The following is a 22,890-nucleotide window of genomic DNA, read 5'->3' on the forward strand; positions in this document are numbered from 1 at the left end:
TAGAGAGACATAATCGTGTATTTGTTTCGCCAAACTTTATGAACAAAGGTTTAACAACAACTGCCACTTCGTTAAATCAAGTTTTTGTAAACTTGTACTTGTATGCACTTTATAATTTAAAAGATTCCAACCTAGAACTATATATATTAATAATATGTCAAAAGTATAAAAGTGGGTCATGCTATCTTGCACCGAGGGGGGAGAAAGCCCGGGCCGGCAAAATCCGGGGCCCTGTGCAAAACTATAAAACAAGGCCCTATCTCACCAAAAAAATATGAATTATTTTCTAGTGTATATTTGTCTTAGATGAACTGAAAAACTATCCTCGGCACATGTGGATTCCAAACTAGCGGTAAGGTTGTGTTAGTAATTGTTGTAAGAGGTGACATATATAGTTTAAAATCTAGATCTCGGTCCAACGGTGCAACCAAAAAAAACCTACATCTAATGGTTCTAAACTTCTAATGCATTTAAACTCTTTGGGTTTTAGATACAAGAAAAATACTTTCAAAATCTCAGTCTTATAGCATGTAAAACTATCCAACAATTAATATCCATAGATGACCCCGTTATAGGAACTATCCCATGGGAGGAATATAATACCACTATATAAAATTACATCAACCTCTATAAGTTAAAATCGAGTAATTAGTTATTTTATTTGAACATGAGAAGTCAAGGTATCGCAGTACAATTTGTTTTGAACATGTTTAAGACTTGAACTATAAATTTGTTTCAAGAGTAGGTAGAGTTTGGTTCATACATGCAGCTTGTCCGAATTTTATGTAAAATGAATAATCTAGTATTTGCATCATATGCATCAATCAAAATAGGAAAAAGTTGGAGAAAAGAATGACAAAAAGCAGCAGCAGCTTATCTAAGATTTATCCAGTGTTAATAAAATGAATAATGAAGTATTTGCATCATAAGAATGAGTCACAATAGAAAAAAAATCAGAGAAAAGAATTAAAAAAGGACCAACAATTGCCTACGTGATTTGAACTTGCGAGTGCACGCTTAATCAATCTTGCATGCTTAATCACAACCACCAACTAGGCGACCATGTTTTTGTTTGTTCTCTCTGAAATTTACTCTATATAAATGGTTTACTAAATTTTTTTGGGTCCCCAAAAATTTGCGGCCCTGTGCGGGCGCACAGGCCGCACTCCCTTAGGCCCGACCCTGGGGGAGAATAGCCAATTTACAATCTCTTTGTTTCTTCGCAACCGCACACAATTTTTTTTTGTCACATTGATTTTGTGCTACCGCAAAAATGGCGAGAATGTAAGAACATAGAGACATGACATAAACTATTTTCCATCACATATAAAAGTATGACATAAAATGCCGATTATTTGGTGGTTTTTTACACTGTGATAACTCATATATTGTGTTTACTAGTTGAGTGCCCGTGCGTTGCCACGGTATCTTAGGTTTGTTTTATCTCCACACATATAAACACAATACATGTAAAATTCATATATATAGAATAACAAAAAAATTACTTTAAATTCATATATGTAGAATAACAACGATTGCATTTCTCTCAAAATGTATGTCAGTAAAGTTACAGGTAGACAATTCAAAAGACATTACCTAACTAATTTAATTGGACAAGGTTGTATTTACAAAGCAACTAATGTACTTTAGGACGGTGATTTTCTTTATATAACCAAATGTTTCACAAAAATGGACACGTACAAGAAAGCATTTATGCATAGGATCAATTCGGCCAGTCCATCGCTCACATCATAAATTCAAACTAAAATTATAACCTTGCCTGAAATATAATATAAACAACAAATTTACGTCAAATCTATTTGCTCCTTCCCCATCCCACTCATCACACCTACCATATGCCTCTACTTTAGTGTCCAAAAAATTGTAGAAGTTTGGGTTGAGTTTCCCAATCATATTGTATGCTTAATGTAATCTTACAAAATTAATAAAGTCTCGTTTTTTTCGAAATGGGGAGTGGAACCCCGGCTTCTGCATCATGATGATGCACACGGCTTTTTTAACGCGTTTAACACGGGTCACACACTCATTCAGCAGCAGATTCAGAATCTTGCCAATGAGCATAGTAAATCGGAGATGGAGCACACACTTGTTTAGGGACTATTTAAGGATCTGGCCGACATGCATAACTGGAAATGCAGCAAGCTCTCATTTAAACGTCATATAAACAAAAAGGCGAGACAGCTATTTTCTGTAGCTTATGAGATATATATCTTTAGGTCTTCAGAGTTTATAATTAAAATCTTCGATATGTGGCATCAAAGACCAGAGTATGGAAACAGCCAAAAAGGAGAATATTCAGAGATAAAAAAAAATTGATTTCTTGCTTATTTTGAAATTGGACCTTATGCATGTACATGATAAGCTGGCGAGCAATGAGGAATTATTCATGTAATATCAACATGAGAAATAAGTAGCACCAGGAGGAGAAATTTCTGAAACTAGATGACTCTCCGCACGTTGCTGCGGGAATTGTGATAGCCACTTTGTTCTACATAATAAATAATTTACTACATGAAGTAAAATGAAGATAAATGCGTAATCATTTATTATTATTAAATATTCAACACAAATACAACAAAAACACTATGCCAATCATGAACACAATCAAAATTAAGTGAGTATCAAGAGTAACTATAACTAGGTGAAACCCCGCGCGTTGCTGCGGAACTTATGAGTGTGACGCACAAATTACAATCACAGGAGTGTTTCCGTGCGGACACTATATTCCTTCTGATCACATGTACACTCCTATAACAATTATTAGATTTCTAATTAACGACATTTATCAAATACAATCTGCACAATTCAAGTGTGATTGGAATTTTATTCTCGAGCCATAGATTCCAAACATAAGCCGGAGCGTTGGGTCAATCACTAAGAAATTAATACCACAAAAACGGTAACATCACGGACCTTGTTACATTATACATATATATTGCACTTCTTCCACTAAAAAAAATTAGGCTCACAATTTTTTACCATTTCTTTTAGTAGGCAAAAAGATATTGCTGAAACAGATGATTGATATATTGTGGGTGGATGCTGTTGTGTTTTATGGATCAATCACTGGTTGGAGCATTTACATAGATAGGAAGAAAATCGGTCTTTGAATATAAGCAGCAGCCATGCAAGGCAGTGTGAACCATCTTATAGTAAGAAAAAAATTATAATAGCCTAGTGATCTATAAATTAGGAGTCACATGGACTGATTTTGTTCGAATATGTTACGAATAAAGGATGCACGGTTAATTCAAATGGCAAGACTTGAGGCGAGCTCACAATAAAGACGCCGCTGCACCTTGTCATGTGTATTCATTAGACAAATAGAATCACAAAAAGCTACAAACAAAATCACAATTTATTGAAGAGAAGGTCGGACGATGTCTTATGGGCACATGTAAGCTAGATGGTCGTCCATGGCCACTGTCGCCCTCGTGCTGGATATGAGCAACCACATGGTGGCATTGCCAAAAGTAGTTAGTCTGAAGAACTGATTTGTTCTGTTATCAGAGATTGCTTGAAAAAACATGCATCACAGCTTACTGACTTGATAGAACCTAGTGAAAATTGCATCTCCAATAGACAACGACTTGCTGATTTGAATGCATCACCAATCGATAGCGACCAACTGATATGAAGGAGCATGCATGGAAAAGTGAATTGGCAAATACTAAAAAGATTTAACTCATATAGAAGGGCACATGCCAAATTGGCAAATGGAGAACACCACTTAAATTATTAGCATGTTATCATTATGAAATTGTGTCCAAAAATACATAAAGATGGCTTGAAAATTTAAAATCAATTGAACGGTGGCTACTATTTCATATTGGCTGGTAAATAAAAAGATATTAACCAGTATAAATTATCTTACTCGTGTATAATGTACAAAGAAACTACCTGGAACTTGTGAGGCACCTGCAAGAATATCTAAAAGTGAACTACACCAGAGATTAGCTATATAAAAATACAACAAAGCCAAAGCAAGAACAAAGAAATGGAAGAAGGTGAATAGATCGGATGTGGAACCTGCCCTGTTCAGATCCACATAATCGATATCATGGTGCAGGCGTGTTGTTCCTCCTCGACCTCAGTGGGGATAGGCCATGGCTGCAATATAATCAAGTAGCTAGAATACAAATAGGGAAACAAATCATGGCTTGAGCCCAAAATAGAATTGATCCAGCACCAACCCTACAAAGAGGAGCAATTAGAAGAGGGCACAATGTAATGAAAGGAAAGAAATCTGACAGTAGAAGAATCTGTACACAATATGGCACATACGCAGAGAGAGAGATCATGTACCAAGACAGTGGAGAAAAACAACAAACTGATCTTCCACTTCCCCTTGGCCTATTCTTCCGCTGGCTCCTTGGAGACACTTGAGGAAGCGCATTGAGGTTATAGCTACAGGATTTGGGAATCAATGGCAGATGAATTTGCTGCACGCCATACATGATGAGAGGAGCCAACCCGTGGTAACGAAGATCAACAACTTGAGGGGAGATCTTGAATAGTAGGTAAGTGGAAAAGGCAGGATCGATGGAGATCATGATTTGAGGGCAGTACCATTGGAGATTCGGAAGACCTGGTTTACATCCAATAGTCATTGGTGGTACCAAGCAGAGAATAGAGAAACATTCAACGAAGGAAGAGGCATGCATCGTCGTCCACCATCCGCGGCACGCCGCCGTCGCGGGACATAGTTGTTGCCATCGAGGCTTTTTATGGGAAACGGCTGCACGGTCAATCTCTCACAGATCGATTGGAAAGGATTTGTGGAGACGTGGTGGGGAGGGGAGCGGAGGAGACACAGTCTGACGCTTGAGTTTGCAAGCCTATTTTTTTCTTTTTCCAGAGATAGATTTGGGGGACACGGACTGTGCTTGACCGCATGAGAGGATGGTTGGCCAACAATATAGACTGTGCTTACAATACATGATAACTAAAGACCATAGATTTAAAATCCAATGGACAGAAATAATATGGGTGATGTGGCTTCACCATATTTCAGCTTGCAAACATTAAATGCATTTTAGTGGGGATGAACTTTATAGATATTATAGATAACAATCTCGATGAAGAATTTTATGTCATAAGTAAAACATGTCATATGCAAAGAACTCCGAGAAAACCGTGTGTGATAAGTAGATGTTACCTGCTTATTATTCCTCTCATACCTAAGTCTCTGAAGATGCATATATTAATCCACACAAAAATCAATAGTTCCATACCCTACAGAACAGCTAAGCAGGATAATTTCGTGACATACTTAGCTACAAACAAAATCTTCCATAGACATTCAGTTTTGTAATTACGATATTCAGTTCAAAAGATAAAACCATTTGAGTATAGCTTGCAGGATAAAGAACTGAGTGGCGCACAACTGCATCAATAATATATGGAATAAAAAAGAGGGTAGATGGATGGAAACTTTAAGGTGTTGAAATAAATAATCCAGTTAGGGGTGCATGTTGAGATTAAGATGTACCTGCATGTTTTGAACCGAGTCTGCTGAGATGATGTTCCACAAAAAGCTATTGCACCGTGTTTCCCTATTTCTCATTTATAAACTACTCCCTCTTTATCATAATGTAGTGCATATAATTTTTTTAAAAAGTCAAATGATGTCAACTTTGACCAAGTTTTTTGATAAAAATATCTACATCTACCATACCAAATGTATACCATATGACTATATACATCGTTAGAAATCTAATGGTATTGATTTGGTATTCTACATATTTTTCCCTACATGCTTAATCAAACTTTACATCGTTTGACTTTCAAGAATTCTTATACGCACTACATTTTGGAAATGAGAGAGTACTATATATGTCTCAGTTCTTGAGTACTAATATCGTGACGATTGACTATTGATGCTGTACTTGTCATCAGTGCGCCATTGCAGAAAGGGGACTCAAAAGAGTAACAAAAGAAAAACAGTTAGAAAACTTAGTCAGATACAGATGTAGGAATAATATAGATGTAGGAATAATAAGCAGGTAACATCGAATGTAATGTGCAGAGTCATATTGAAGCTAAGAGTGTACCATGGAAGTCTATTTTTGACCTTTGTTTCTCACACAGGTTAGGCATCCATGATGCATCCATCCTGATCCATATTTGCCACCCGAAAGCTAACACACAAAAAAATGAATGCTGATTTGGGATTATGTTATATACAGGAAACTTACAACAAACAACACCAAACAATGATAAATGAAAAATATATTAGAAGGAAAGCTGCATTGCATCTGATATATGATGAATCCCACCTTCGTGTACTGAGCTTCTGTAGATTAATCAATACATCTATGTTATCGGAATATACATGGTATCATGTAGAGAATAACTGAAATATTAATATAGCATTTCCCTAAAAAAAGAAATATTAATACAACATACGGATTTAGCAATGCATCGCCCAAAAAGCAAAAACTGAACACAAATCAATGGTTAAAACCATTTAACAGATCTATTTTAAGGACGGTGCAAAGATACAACATAATGAGGAAATTGGCATTGGTTGAAACTATCGCTAATAATGTAGCTTTCACCATATCACCTGCATTCAGTAAACCATGTCCTTTTGTATCTATTATCCCTCTGCTTGCAAAGAGACCGCAAAATATCAGCGAATAAAACACTGGTACTCTAGAAAACTAATGAAAATAATCAAGATTTTTCTTACCATACCAGAAATTGGGAAACTACCAATAAATGATCATAGGAGGTATTTTCTCAGATTTGTGGTTTCTCTTTGATCCAAGCCTGTAAAGAGAAATGCGCAAAACAAAAGAACACATCAGCATTATACAAACTAAAAAGAGAGACTTGGCAAACATTTGTCGGTGGACGTTGCAGGCAAAGGAGATCCAGAAGTGGAAGTACCTGTAGGCTAATGAAGAGATGCAGACCGTGAGAAGGGCCTGTAGGATGAGGAGGCTCCTAGTAGGACAAACACAGTCCAAAAGTTTCCTGCACCTGTTACTGTTAATCCTCGACACATAGTCCATAGCTCTTGCCATCGGCCATGGGGATATGGAAAATCAGAATTTGACCTCAACGATGGAAAAAATTGAGAGGGTTGAGAAGAGGGAGCAGATATTTGATACCGGCTTGGGGGATCGGATCTGAGCAGTAGTGCCCACCACATAGATGAAGATAGCAATTGGGTCGAGTTGATCCTGATTTATAAAGTCAAAGCGAGCTGCTCATTTACACCATCAGTTTCTTCCATGTGCCTATGGAAATGGAATGCTGCTTCGTCCAATTTCTCCTCCATTATTGCTCGGATGGAGGAGGCGAACAGAAACGGGAGGCACATATCAGTGGAGAAGATGAATCAGAGGGAATGGGACAGTGGGTAAATCAATGGACGGGGCTATTAGTTGTTTCAGTTTGAGTACTCATGCATGCATTAATGTGTCGTGTGAGTGGAGAATATGAAGGGTGAACAGCAAGACTCGCATGAGACCAGAGTAAAAGGTAACGTGGATGCATGGATGGCTAAATGAAGTGAACCAACAATTGGAGGCTTGCGATGATGTATTAATGTGGTAAGGAAAGCTATCAGGGCAGCACACCCTGAACATAGGAGCGGCACCCATGCATGGGATGGAATGATGTGTAGAGGAAATAGCTGATTTGGTGGGACCGCTGAGGTGGCATAGCTGCATGTCAAGAGAAATAAGTTAGTGGGAATGAACTTCTTAGTTATATAGGATTATTGCTCGGATGGAGGAGGCGAACAGAAACGGGAGGCACATATCAGTGGAGAAGATGAATCAGAGGGAATGGGACAGTGGGTAAATCAATGGACGGGGCTATTAGTTGTTTCAGTTTGAGTACTCATGCATGCATTAATGTGTCGTGTGAGTGGAGAATATGAAGGGTGAACAGCAAGACTCGCATGAGACCAGAGTAAAAGGTAACGTGGATGCATGGATGGCTAAATGAAGTGAACCAACAATTGGAGGCTTGCGATGATGTATTAATGTGGTAAGGAAAGCTATCAGGGCAGCACACCCTGAACATAGGAGCGGCACCCATGCATGGGATGGAATGATGTGTAGAGGAAATAGCTGATTTGGTGGGACCGCTGAGGTGGCATAGCTGCATGTCAAGAGAAATAAGTTAGTGGGAATGAATTTCTTAGTTATATAGGATAAGTAAAGCGAAGAAGCAGACATAGGGTGTGACAAATATCACAGGATTTATCATTGTAACGTCAGTCATGTAAAACCTGAATTACAAAAGCCAATGTGTGAAATGCCAAGAAAATTGAAATACTACCTCTATCCATAAATAGATGCCAAAAATTTGTCTAAATTTGAAATGTATCTAACCACGATTTATTGTATAGATACATCCGAATTTGGACAATTTTTTGGCATCTATTTATGGACGGAGGGAGTATTAAAATGTTCCAGCACATGTTCAGAGAAGCTAGTGTGCTATAGACGTATAAAAAAATTACACATCAATGGCTAGGAACTAAGAAATGGAGAGAACCAACAACCGCACAAGCAGCTGCATACGAATGACCAATTTTCTTTGTCGTGCAGCTCACAACTGTGATAACTCAATTTACACAAGGCATTGAAACTGACAGTAATAGTTCTAAATTTGATCAGAATTGGCATAGCTCAAGTTACACGAGGCAACAAGTAATGGCACAAAAATTTCCGCAACAAAAACCTGTAACAAACTCATCCCCACAACACCCACCATGTTTACTTACATTTAAAGGTATAATTGCTGCACCCCCATGGAGCTCTTACAGACGTTTGGATTTTCGACCGTCCGATCGAACTGACATGGCACGATCTCGGCCGGCCGTTCCGTCCAGGGCGCGAGGCCCTCGCGCCAACCCACGTTTTATCCATGGGTCGTGTAAAGCCCGCCCGACCCGACCTCTCGCGTGCTGAGACAAAGCCGGAGACCCAAGCCAAACCCTACCCATTCCCTCCGCATCCTCCAATCCCCTCGCGTGATGTCCTCCCCAATCCCCTCGTCTCTCTCTCTCCTCTCTCCTACCCTGCTCCGCCGCCATCCACCCTCCTCCACCACCGTTCGGCTCTCCGTGCGCGTCTCTCCTGGTCGAGCTCGCAGCGCCGCGACGCCGGGAGGTGCCCCTATCCTCTGTCCTTCCTCCTCCCCGCTGCTTAGCAGGAGGAGCACGATGCGCCGCCGCACTTCCTCGTCCTCCCGATCCCAGCATGATTCTCCTCCCCAATTGATCTCCGGCGAGCGCGAGAGGAGGAGGCCGCCGCTGCTCGCCCGGAGTTGGGTCCCCACGAGCGCAATAGGAGGAAGCCGCCGTGGTGCCCCGATTCGCGCCGCCGACCTGCAGGAGCAGGGCACCTTCGCGGGAGAAGGGGCTGGGAGCTCCGCCTCCTCGACGCCACCGCATCCGTTCTACCGCATCGCAGCCGCTGGTTTGGGAAGAGTGGCCGGTGGCCTATGGGAGCAGCGCAGCCAAGGATCGCACGGCTGCCATCGCTGGGAAGAGCGGCTGGTGGAGCTCTGCCATCCTGCACATCTTTGATGCATTGACGCCAGCCAGCAGACTAGCAGTCTGCCCTCCTCTGCCTTTTCTTCAAAGAGACCTGCAGGTTCTCTCTCCATCTCTTTCTCAAAGGAACGGTGAATCACATCTGTGTTTATGCAGACCCTTTTCTATCTATGGATTACAAGGTGCTTGATGAAAATCCTAGCTAATATTGCTATTGACAGGAAGTTGCAGCCAGTGGTGGTGTTCCTTGGCAATGACGTCCTTAACATACGATGGATTCTTGGAGATTCAATGCAGTTATGGTGAGGCTTAGTGTCATGTTTCTTAACTTTCCCCTTTTTATTTGTCTTCCTTTTTGGTGTGTGGCCTCGACAATGTTCTTGCTGTAGGTGCGGCTCTGCCCATTTCTTGAAATATAGCATGAGCCTCTTACATTAGATTGATTGGTCATATCTCTTTTGCTTCGATTGGCCTTTGTAGATACTCATTGTTTGCTTCTGCGATACTTCTATATTGTTTGTTTTATGTGCTAGATGTATTCTTTGTGCAGGTGCTACACTGCTACCCTCCTTGGTGTCGCATGATTCCCTGGTTTTACCTTCCCGGAGAGGCTGATGGATTCTAGACAGTTGTAGGTTCTATTATTGAAGTGTGTTCTGGTGATTGTGGAGTGTGTCTGCACCGAAATATTATGGTGTAAGTTATGTGCATAGTTCTATTTTTTATTTCATAATATATGTTATCTTTGTATCTCCATGGATCAAACAGAATTATTATTTATTTTGCTTCATGTATAACAAGATTGTCATGAGTTTGTTTTCGCCGCCGAATAAATGATATGGGTTATATAGTTATATAGAAATACACTTCCAATACAATCCACGCAATCTCACTGGAACTAATTAAGAATATAGCCCACTTTAGTCTGATTGATTTGTGCCAATCTGAAGTTTAAAAGCTCTGTTACTTTGGTTACCTGTCTATGGTTTTCTTTTTTAAAATGTTATTATCTTCAATGCAGGTACATTTCTGTTGGTAATTGGATAGGTGGTTCTTCTGCAGCTTACATGTCATTGGGTTTGCAGTGCTCAATGCCTTTGAATTATTTTGCTTTAGGCATAACAAGATAGTGATGAGTTTATTTTTGCCAATGTTTGATGGTACTTTGGCATATATATTTGATTGGAGAGATAGAATATAATACCTTGATGGTTGCATGCCTAACTGCATCCAGTCCCATGCTCACTAGAGTTTTGAGAGGAAATAGGTGTCTGTAGCCCTTTTTACATGGATTATTAAATCTTGCACTTCACATCTGGGCACAATATGTAGGGAAAGTCAGGCTTATCTTGTACTTAATTTTTAATTGTATTTCTTACTGTCCTTGCCGCGTAATTAGGAGCAGTATGCACGGTGGTGGTTTGTTGGTCTGTATGTGTGTGGGAATCTTGCACCCCAATGGAGCACCGGTTGGTTTGTTGGTCTGTGCAAAATGGGGATATATCATGTCAGTTTATAATTATTTCTACTGAAAATTCTGCGCCATACAGTATAAGAATCTCACCTGGTGATGAGGCAATATTATTTTGGAATGATAATTATTCTTATATTGCAGTAAAACCAAATGACTCTAGCTTTTGCTTGCTTTTATAGCATAGACATTGATCTGGTGAAAATGATTCTATTTAAGCTAAATCATTGCCTTAAATGTGCATATGTTGTGGGAAATTAGTTCTTTCTAGAACAAGGATATGCTATTAAGCTGGTATATTTTCTTTGGAAACTTGTAGGTGGATGCTTTGATGAAATAAAGTTATTCGTATCCTCCACCTCTTCCACCCTCGTGGCCGGAGGATGCCAGACAACATCACAAAGCATATTGGCACAAGTGAGCTTCCTACTTCTTTGTTCATCGATCTACATTTTGAATCATTTGTGTATTTGCTTTCTCTGGTTGGTGTTTATGGTCATCGAGTTGGGGAAAAATCCGTAGAGAAGAAAACTGAAAAACTTGCAAGAAAAACTTCAGATTTCTGAGGAGTAATTTTAACATGCATGGAAAATTGTAAGGGGTTAGAAAAGGAACTGCTTCATATACCAAAGGACCAAACACGAGAGAAAGAACTAGAAATTTTCTTGTTCTACAGGCAGAACTAAAAAACCAAAGAAGCAGCATACATGATTTTATTCCAAGTTCTGTAGACCAGGGAATCCGGAGGCTGAGAGATAGCTTTCGTGTCTTCACTGTGTACAATATATTTTGCCATTTTCAGTGAAGACTATATCATTTTTCCTATGCCATAAAACTAAATCTAATTCTCGATCAAACAATTACCAAAATAATTGCGATAGGGTAGTGCTGGACATACATTTGACGGAATGGTCATTTAAAATATTGGTGTGAATATTTATTTTGGACCCAAATTTACCTTTTCAAATTTTACGGACTATAGGTGAAGAATATCAAGTGCCGAGTCATTGCATTTGCATCGAGTGAATTCACCATTGTATATGTATATACGTTGGTTGTCCTGATGGTGAATCCATGTTGATTTTTGACTTGCAGCTGCATCTGATTGGATAGCTCATACTTCCTTCATGACCTGATGGTGAATCCATGTCTCTATTGCAATTTTATAGTGGTCTCTATTGCAATTTAGTAGATTCATGTTTTTCTGTACCATTTAGTTGTTAAGCACACATGCTCTACACAATTGAATCCTAGAAGTAAACCTCGCACATCTTAAATCTGTACCACACGAAACTTGAAGCAGTGAGGAGGCTGATGCCAAGAGCCATGAGGCGAGTAACACCGGCTGGATGAGACCCCCATGCACACCAGCTACATCTTGCGGCATCAGATGTTGACATAATGGCATCAAGTAGGTCTAGGTAGCTTAATTACATGTTTGACCTGACAATCTGCTATTAGTTTCTTGCAAGCTTCGAGTAGTTAGGAACACACATCACTGCAACAGAGATGTGTATTATATTTTCTAGGATGTCCTTTGCAATCCTGAATCTGGCATGAAATTAGGATGTTCACCAACAACCTCGCCTCAATCCTAAACTATCACTTTACTTTCTCTGAATTAATGCAGAAGCTAGGCTGAATCTAATTTGGTCAATACCAACGCCTACACTAGCCATGCATTCTTTAATAAGATTTCTTCTTGGTATATAGATTGGCTAATTAGAGTTCTTCTTCGTACAGACCGGTGTGAAATTATATTTCTACCAAGGCACTATGTACCTAATACAATGACGAGGTATTTAAGAAACTTCCCAAAACACATGAAGTAAAGTTTCTGACGATATAATAACCTGATGAGCTGCTGCTATTAAGATCAAACCAACAAAGGTAAGATAAAGTTTTGAATTTTTATGTTTTACAAGATTTTATAAATATTCTTGGTTATTTCTGCCCCTAATTTTCTCCATAATTCACTAATTTTAAAGGAATGCAATCATTGGATTTTCACCATGGAGCTCATTTTGTACATTGCTTTGAACGGAGGTTGCCAAAATTCCATTCAACTTCCATCATTCTTTATTTGCATAACACCAAAACAAGGCCTAAATAGTAAATGCGATATACATTGAGACCATAATAATAAAATGCAGCTCAAATCAATACCAGCCTTGAATATGAAGTAATCCACTATCTTTTTTTTTCATTACCATGGTAGCTCATTAATTTCATATTTAGTTGCATATTATTTTATTTATGAACTATGTATGCATTGCTGCATAAGATGGAAAGCAAGGTCAAACATTAGCTGACATTCTACTTGTTAATAGTCTTTTGAACTATAAAAAGGTACTTGTTTGCTAGCCACTGGAAAATTTCAGGTGCCTGACAAGGAAACTATGTAGAGGTAGGCAGCCCAAGTAATTAGTCATTTGGATTTACTCAAGTTTCTAGATTTCATCAGGTTTGTCCTCTCCTCCATATCTCTACAAATATCTTATGGGCATAGGAAAGTCATATGTCGACCACAAGCTTGCGGTGAATAGGCTGGCTATAGATTAAAAATGAACTTGAGTAAAAGAAATAGAAAATTTAAAAAGGTTTTCCAACTCAATATAACCAGTTTTAATATTACGGGTTCTGCATTCACATAACAAGGGTGTGAAACGTGTTCTCTGTCTATCCATATTAGTTTGTTGCTAGAGTTTGTAAATCAGTAGCAAACAATATATTTGGGTGGACTAGATTTTGCTAGAGTTTATTTTAGTATCAATTGCTACATGCTCTATATATTTGTGGGGGAGCTTCACAACTAGCTAGCGACAAGAGGCTGTACTAAATAGTGCACCTTCTAGGCTTTTTTTTCCACTGCCTCAACTCATTATTTTTTTATAATAATCAAACTTATATTGGTTAAGAATACTCTGAATATACTTATTTTATCGAATTCCAATTAAATAGTTTAGCATTAGTATGACTTTGTAAAATTTAAGCCGCCCCTCGGCATTGTCAGATGAGAAATATATCCCATATTATCTCACAAATAAAAGAAGGTACGTATAAAGTGATATTTGTTCACTGGGGGGAAATGGAGAAAGCTATATGATATTTAGTAAATTTTGGCATATTTTATATAATTTAGTTGTATAGAGTTTTATATTTCTTAATAGAAACCAACGAATCGGTTATTACAATAAGCACTCAAAAGCGTATTTATAAATGGTCATCTGACTCCGTGGTAGCTGGTAAGCTCCCCAGGGTCTTGCCAGGTCAAGAATTGATGACTTATGGAACTCATCGTGTTACATATTCTCCTCGGCCAGCTGGGGCCACATAATTTGAACGTTCAGATGGTTCGATATTCCTTACTAATACACAAAGTTGTAGGCTTTGGTGAATCTGTTGGGTTCCTACAGGTCTTGCAAGGTCAAAAAATTGCGCAAACAGTTCCACTGTTCCAAGAAATGGCGTCTGATGCATGCTCTGTAAAAGAGGGATATGGATTATACAATAAAAATCCGATAGATGGTCCTGCTTTGGTGTTTTAGGTTGCTGCAGCCTGCAGCAGGGCAAAGCTTAGGATGTCTCCAAAGGAAAGTGAACAGGCCGAAGTTGTGGCTTGCATACCTCTGTTTTTACAAGTGAGCCAGACCCATCATTTTTGTTTACTAAGTTGAGCGTATCTATTTGTTCCATCGCTACGCACAACGCATACAAGAAATTAGTAGTTTTAGAAACACATTCTACATGTCTATCTGTAACATAAGAGTGTACCATTTTCATTTACATTTCGTTTTCTAATTACCATTTAAGAATTGAATCCAAGGATACAGGTTGTTTCTATATTTCATTTCAGAATGAATAAGTCATGTGTGTTCTTCATTTATAGCTTAGTTAGTTTTATATTTTTATGCACAATTAATATAGCGATTGCCAAATCGTTTACCAAAGATGGGGAACACATGCCAAGTTGGGTTCCTGATTCACAAACGTTTACCCTTAGCTAATATGATCTCCGGTCCTTACCAGGTTTAAGCTATGGATGTTGGTGAGATTCCATCTAGGGTCATGATCAAGGCAGCGCCGTCTGCAGTTTCCAAAGCCATTAACAACACCATACCCACCAATGGTGAAGGGAGAAGTGCCGGTGACATTATCTCCGACAACATGTCATAAACATTATTTCGATGGAGAAGTCCGACTATACAACCAACAACCTTTGACATGTTGTACTAATGACAGTTTACATAGTGTTTTTAGCTATCGATTTTTTTTTTCATTTGATGTTTTATTATCATCAATATCTATAGATGCTTAATATAGTACTTTATAAACTGTTTACCGGAGCCGTGAGCCATGGCAAGCCCCAAAATATTGCTCTATTTCCTCTTTTCTTGATTGTATATAAGCGTTTGCTACTCCATTCATGATTTTGTGTGCTTTGTCATGATTTCATCCTACCGACTTTGTTTTGTAAAATGTAAAAATCGTATTTTCATTTTCACCCGATTTTCATCTTTCTTATAAAAATTGTAAATTGGCGTAAATTTTACGGGATCGTGCGCCAAGGCGCACATTTAAATCTAGTTGAATATGAAAGGCAGGCAGGTAATGCCCTCCAGAGAAGATGATTGTGAAAATTCAGGTACAAACCAATGGAAGAACACAGAGACACCTGAGGTGCTTGAATAATGTGGCCGCAGTGTAGGCATGGGAGCAAATGAACAACCACGCAGACCAGGTGATGACAGACATGTACACGTCGACGAGCACCACTGCCGCCACCTCCAGCAGCTCTCTCCTTCCCCTTTCTCGTCACTAACCTGAGGGCATTGCCCTCCACCTCCATGCACACATGCGGGACAAGTGTAGTAAGCTACAGCAGACATTACTTTGTATGCCAATATGTCCATTTTATGCAGGATTATTCAGATCCCTAGCACCTACTTTGTTACATAGACCCTATAATTTGTACAAGAAATTAGAAAGTGTTCTCACTTCTCCGCGAAACTTTTCGCGGTCAAATATTATGGTACCAGGCAATATTTTTCAATATCTTATAGGGTGCTTAAAAACATATAAATACATATTTTTATGTAAATCATAATGGAAGACTTGCAACATATTGAAGGATGAAGCATCTTAAAGGGTGCTTATTTCTACTATAAAACTGCATACATCTATTCTAATTTCTAAAACCATTGCTAACCTGCCAAGAAAAATTGGATTGCTCGCTAGATCCTTCCAAACTACCACTAAAACACCAGGAAATACCAAGGGGATATAATAGCTTGAGGTACCTAGAATCTTGAGAAGTAAATGCCACGACATAGTAAGCATCAAGTTGCAAGAAGACCGGTGCCTGTACCTGGATCAACAAAAAACTTGTGTTGAAGCTATTTTCCTTCAACCAAATTAATGATTAGCTTGTGGGAGAAAAAAAAACTTGCGCGCTGTGATCCCCATGGAACTCACGTTGCTAGGCCTGGAACTCGCACTGGACGGCCTGGGTGTACTGATGTCGCCCTCTGGCTTCTTCCACAGCGCTAGGCCTCGAGATAGTAGTGTTTTTTTCCGAAATGGGGATAACCCCGGCTTCTGCATCATAGCGATGCACACGGCCTTTTATTAAAAAGATCCAAAAGTATGGTTTACAAATCACACATGATCGAGGATTGATACAAGAATCAACCACCGAAAGAAATGCATACTACGACTACAACTCAACATAGTCTTCTAGTATGCCGCCAACCAGCCTGGCACAAGATATCCTGAGCGACCATCAGGAGACGTGTGCATCCAGAAGCCATGGTATCCCGCAATCCCTCCGGGGATAGTAGAGCCCAAAGCTGGACCCAATGGGTGACCATGTGAATAACCTGCAAGAAATGAAAAGAGACTTTTTTATTAAAGATAATATCATTTCTGACCCTCCAAATAGACCAACATAAGGCAGACACCCCAATTCGGATAAACGTCTTAGATTTTCTATCTACTCCATTAAGCCAATTACCAAACATATTGGTAATATTGGTAGGAGGTGGAAGATCATAAGTGAAATTTACTGTACGCCACAAAAGTTTAGCTAACGGACAATCAATAAACAAGTGTTGAATGGTCTCCTGTTCCCCACAGAAAACACATTTTGTACACCCATTCCACTGGCGTTTAGCTAGGTTATCTTTTGTTAACAAAACCTTATTACTCATGAACCACATGAATATCTTAATCTTAAGGGGTATTTTAACTTTCCATAGATATTTTCGCAAGAAGGGGGTATGATCACACATAAGATCTTCATACATGGACTTGACCGTAAAAACCCCGTTAGATGTCAAATTCCAACAAAACTTATCATCCTCGTCATTCAAAGTAACCGTCATGAGTTTCCGACATAATTGTAACCATAAAGTCCATTTATTACCATTCAAAACTCGTCGGAAAGTAATATTTAAGGGTGGTTGAGCAAGCACCTGTGCCACGATAACATTTTTATGATGGACAATGTTATACAATGAAGGATATTGCTGAGCCAATGTAGTAGTTCCCAACCAGGTGTCTTCCCAAAAGCGGATGGTCATACCATTACCTACTTTGAAAGAGCCCCTTGAGAAAAACTCGTGTTTCACCTCCATCAATCCTTTCCAAAAAGGTGAATCAGAAGGCTTGGCTTGAACCTCCGACAACGACTTATGTCCAAGATATTTGTTATGTAACAATTCTTGCCATACCCCATCTTCATTAAGAAGTTTAAAGAGCCATTTACTCAGTAAACATCTATTTTTAATTTCAAGAACTTCAATACCTAAACCCCCCTGATCTTTGGGGTGGCACACAATATTCCATTTTGTTAGGCGATATTTCTTTTTGTTTTCATCTGATTGCCAAAAAAACCTGGATCTACAGAAATCCAATCTTTTCCTTACCCCAACATGTATTTGTAGGAAAGACAACATAAACATCGGTAAGCTAGTCAACACTGAATTAATAAGAACCAACCTATCTCCATAGGATAGTAACTTCCCTTTTCAGCATCCTAATTTACTCTCAAACCGTGTTTCAACCGGATACCAATCCGAGTTCTTAAGTTTTTTGTAATGAATTGGGATACCCAAGTATCTAAAGGGGAGTTGTCCAGCATCACACCCAAAGATGTGCTTATACTGAGCCTCTTCCTCCTTTGCCTTTCCAAAACAAAAAATCTCGCTCTTATGAAAATTAATCTTAAGCCCCGATAACTCTTCAAATAGACATAGAATTAATTTCATATTAACCGCCTTATCAAGGTCATGTTCCAGGAAAAGTATGGTGTCATCTGCATATTGTAGTATAGAGAGTCCTCCCTCAACCAAATGCGGGATTAGCCCTCCTACTTGACCATCCTCTTTTGCCCTTTCAATTAAGATGGCAAGCATATCCACTACAATATTAAAAAGCATTGGGGATAACGGATCCCCTTGCCTTAGACCTTTCTTTGTCTGAAAATAATGACCAATATCATCATTCACCTTTATACCAACACTACCCCCCTTGAACAAACTGTTGGACTAATCTTCCCCATTCAAGCGCAAAACCCTTCATCCTCAGAGTTTGTTGAAAAAAAGGCCATTTCACCTTATCGTAAGCTTTTTCAAAGTCGATTTTAAATAACACACCATCCATTTTTTTAGTATGTAACTCATGAATTGTTTCATGAAGAATCACTACCCCTTCCAAATTGTTCCTTCCTGGCATAAAAGCAGATTGGGTTGGTTTGATGACTCTAGTGGCAATCCCCGAGATGCGATTCGTACCAACTTTAGTAAATATCTTAAAACAAACATTTAACAAACAAATAGGTCTGTATTGTTGAATCTGAACAACATTCTCCTTCTTGGGTAGTAAAGTGATGACACCAAAATTTAGTTTGTAAAGAGGCAAGTCCCCATTACTAAACTGAGCAAATAAAGCCATCAAGTCTTTTTTTATAACATCCCAAATTTTTTGATAAAACTCAGCTGGAAATCCATCAGGACCAGGAGCTTTATTTAATTCCATCTGAGAAATTGCCTCGAAGACCTCCTTTTCAGTAAAAGGTGCCGTCAAGATCTCATTCTCCAAAGGTGAGATTTGTGTAATATCCTGATATTCCTCTGCAACCAGGGAGATATTGGTTGGTGACGGTGCACCAAACAATTTCTTGTAGAATTCAGTGGTATACACCTTCAAATTATCTTCCCCAACGATAATCCCCTCTTCCTGTTCCAATTGAAATATCTTCTTTTTACGATGTTTACCATTTGCTATCAAGTGGAAGTATCTCGTATTATTTCCCCCTTCTTGAATATGTTTAACTTTCGCTCGTTGTGCCCATTTAGCCTCTTCTTCCCTTCTTAATTTATTCAGAATATCGTTTGCTTTTTTAAGCTCATCCCTTTCATTTGTATTCAACAAAGTTGTTTCTGCTTTCAAATCAAGCCTCTCAATGATATTTAACAGTCTTTCTTTTTTATCTTTTATACTTACCACTTTGATTTTTAGCCCAACCCTTAAGGTACCTTCTTATATGTCTGAGTTTATTTAGCCAGGTCTCCATTGGACTAGCTCCATCTAGAACTAAGTTCCATTCCTTTACTATCATTTCAAAAAACCCTTCTTGTCGCAACCAATGTAGCTCAAAAGAGAATTTAGCTTGGTTACCCAGGTGCGCTTTCACCCCTGAATCAATAAGTAAGGGGGTATGATCTGAATCAGCTCTAGTTAAAGCTCTAACCGTAACTAAAGGAAATTTCTGTTCCCATGCTATCGATGCTAGAACTCTATCTAGCTTCTCATAAGTAGGTATATCTCTCCTACTTGCCCAAGTATATTGTCTTCCTGTTAGAGCAATTTCCCTCAAATTCAAATGCTCAATAATTGCATTAAAAACAAAGGGCTAACGCGCTTTGAAGTTAGCATTATTTTTTTCTTCTCTGTTGCGAATAATGTTGAAATCACCCCCAACCAACATAGGTAGTGTTTCGGATTCGCAAGTACGCACTAATTCCGACAAAAATTCTGCTTTGTGCACGTCTTGGGCAGCCCCATAAACCGGCACCAGAATCCATTCAAATCCATCTCTCTTACATTTTATATGCAATTTAACACAAAAATCACCTGTGCTTACTTTCAACACATTAAGAGTATCGGAATTTATTCCCACTAGAATATGCCCCGAACGACCGTGCGGTGGTAAACAAAACCAGGAGAAATTATAACCCGCAGCTAATTGGTTCAGAAAAGGAATAGAGAAATTAGATCTTCCAGTCTCCAATAAGGCTATGAAGTCTAACTTATGTTCTCTAATCGCCTCTTTCACAAACAAATGTTTAGCAGTATCACCAAAACCCCCTGAATTCCAACAAATTCCTTTTAAATTTTGCATCATGAAAATTATTTCTTAATTCTTTTCCTAGTACTTTTACGAATATTGGTTGTATCGTAGACTTTTCGCTGTCTATTTTTTTTTTGCCTTGACCACTGGTTTGAGATGTTCCAATTGATCATCAAAATCCAGAGGAATGTCATCATCCTCACATAAGGTGGATACTTTTGACAATACAAGAGTCTCCAACCCTTCCTCTCTATTCTCTCTCTCATTCTCATTCTTCTTTAAAATAGTTAAAATTATGTCCTCTTCTACCATTTTAATCCCTCTAATCGATTGATTAATTTCTGCTTGAGAAACTCCTAAAGACACACCTAACTTCTCAGCTCTCTTAACTATGTCCGCATCCGCAATATTAACAATGGAGTACTTGGAGGTTGCTACTTTACCTGAGTAAGAAGAATCTTCATAAAGCTGCGCATTCTTCATGGCCTTCTCCATTAGAGGCATATCCGCATCAGGTTGGCCACTCAACCTATTACTTGACCTCAACCCAGCCGAAGGCTTTGGAATACCCCCAAAAGCAATGACCTCCTCTGTAGAGATATAGTGTGTCTCAGTATCATCTTGAATCAAAGAAAGTGAGCATGAAGGATGTAAAGATGTAGATGACTCACCATTAGGATGAAAAGATGAGGCAATCCCCATCGATCCATGCATACCTACACCCTGTTCCTTCGTAGCATTCACCATCTCAATACCCTTATTACCTTCATTACTAGACTTAGGCAAACCTAAATAACATACATTTGCAACATTAGATACTTCAAAAAACTCAGAATCTGAATTAGAAAATTCGGGGCAAACACAATCATAGGTTGTAACATTTGGTAAGGGAAACTCCATACCAAAAGCTACAGCACCAGCAGCCACAGAAGGATCCCCCTGGAATCTCCAATGATTGGCAACCATTGACAGAAAGTGGAGCATGATCCTCTGTCCTCTGAAAAAGCTGGCCGGGTCCCTCCAAAGCATCATGACGGATCTTCTGTGGCGAAGGAAACGCAGCAGACAACCCCGGCGTGGCCTTACTAGGCGCAGAAGATCCAGCCTCCTTGTGCACATGGCCGACCAAGGCGCCAGGCGACAGGGGCGACATCCCACTTGGTGCGCTCCCGCCAGCAGCCGACGGACACGCGGCAGCTAACGGCTGGCCGAGCGACAGCCGGTCCCGCGTCGCTGTGCCGCGCCCAGTCGGCGACCCCGACGTGTCGCACCGCGAATGGCTGCCACCGGACTGTCCCGCCTGCTCGGTCGGGAAGCCCTGCGCAAAGAAGCTGTCCTGCACAGTGACAGCAAAACGCTGATCCCGAGGTCTGACTGGGGCCAATCCCGAGGCAGATCCTCCATGCATACAATCTGCATTAAAATCAGTGCAAAGCTTGTCATTTTCTGTCAAAAAATCAAGGTTACTATTGGAATTAAATGGTGTATGAAAATTGCTCATATTTGGGTCAAAAGAAGAACTACCTGAAGGAGAATACTTGAGACTTATTGAACCAATTTGAATAGCCTCAAAATGCTCAATTTGCTCTTGCATCCCATCTCCTCCATTAGCCCCCTTAGATTCAACAGACCCTTTGTTACTCGATAAATCCTCGGCCTCATTTTTCTTATGGTCCATGTCCATAGCACTGTCATCCCCATTATTCCCTTCACCATCTTTAGCATCACCACTGCCATCATTACCATTAATACCTTGAACCGTGTTATCCTCTTGGGCCCCCTGAGCATTCTCCACTTCAAATTTGAGTTTGAAAAAACCCCTCCTAATGAACATATCACTATCAGCAGGAATAAGTCTACTATCCAAACATCCAATTTTAATGCGTAAAACTTTGTTCTTGCGAGTGTATGCTGATACGTCTCCGACGTATCGATAATTTCTTATGTTCCATGCCACATTATTGATGATATCTACATTTTTTATGCATACTTTATGTCATATTCGTGCATTTTCTGGAACTAACCTATTAACAAGATGCCGAAGTGCCGATTCTTTGTTTCTAGCTGTTTTTGGTTTCGAAATCCTAGTAAGGAAATATTCTCGGAATTGGACGAAATCAATGCCCGGGGTCCTATTTTGCCACGAAGCTTCCGGAAGACCGAAGAGGAGACGAGTGGGGCCACGAGGTGGCCAAACCATAGGGCGGCGCGGCCCAAGCCCTGGCCGCGCCGACCTATGGTGTGGGCCCCTCGTGACGCCCCTCGACCTGCCCTTCCGCCTACAAATAGCCTTCGTCGCGAAACCCCTAGTACCGAGAGCCACGATACGGAAAACCTTCCAGAGACGCTGATACGTCCAAAACGTATCTACTTTCCCGAACACCTTTAATTTGCTATTGTTTTGCCTCTAATTTGTGTATTTTGGATGCAACTAACACGGACTAACGCTGTTTTCAGCAGAACTGCTCCGGTGTCTCGTTTTTGTGCAGAAATCCAACTTTCGGGAAAATCCTCGGAATTTATGCG

General features: G+C 39.6%; 1 long non-coding RNA gene across 5 annotated transcripts; it reads left to right on the forward strand.

Moving 5' to 3' along the window:
• Positions 1–9,536: 9,536 nt before the first annotated feature.
• LOC124703748 lies at positions 9,537–15,252 on the forward strand. 5 transcript variants are annotated; one of them, XR_007003235.1, is made up of 7 exons: positions 9,537–9,641; positions 9,763–9,843; positions 10,092–10,237; positions 10,563–12,423; positions 12,756–12,902; positions 14,561–14,653; positions 15,042–15,252. It is a non-coding gene; the product is annotated as an uncharacterized LOC124703748 (long non-coding RNA). The 5 variants fall into 5 exon arrangements; XR_007003236.1 differs by lacking the exon at positions 15,042–15,252 and having other exon boundaries at positions 10,563–11,429; positions 12,108–12,423; positions 14,561–14,857; XR_007003237.1 differs by lacking the exon at positions 15,042–15,252 and having other exon boundaries at positions 10,563–11,429; positions 12,108–12,150; positions 14,561–14,857.
• Positions 15,253–22,890: the final 7,638 nt, after the last annotated feature.

This window comes from Lolium rigidum, chromosome 3 (assembly GCF_022539505.1).
Source record: "Lolium rigidum isolate FL_2022 chromosome 3, APGP_CSIRO_Lrig_0.1, whole genome shotgun sequence".
Classification (NCBI taxonomy): domain Eukaryota; kingdom Viridiplantae; phylum Streptophyta; class Magnoliopsida; order Poales; family Poaceae; genus Lolium; species Lolium rigidum.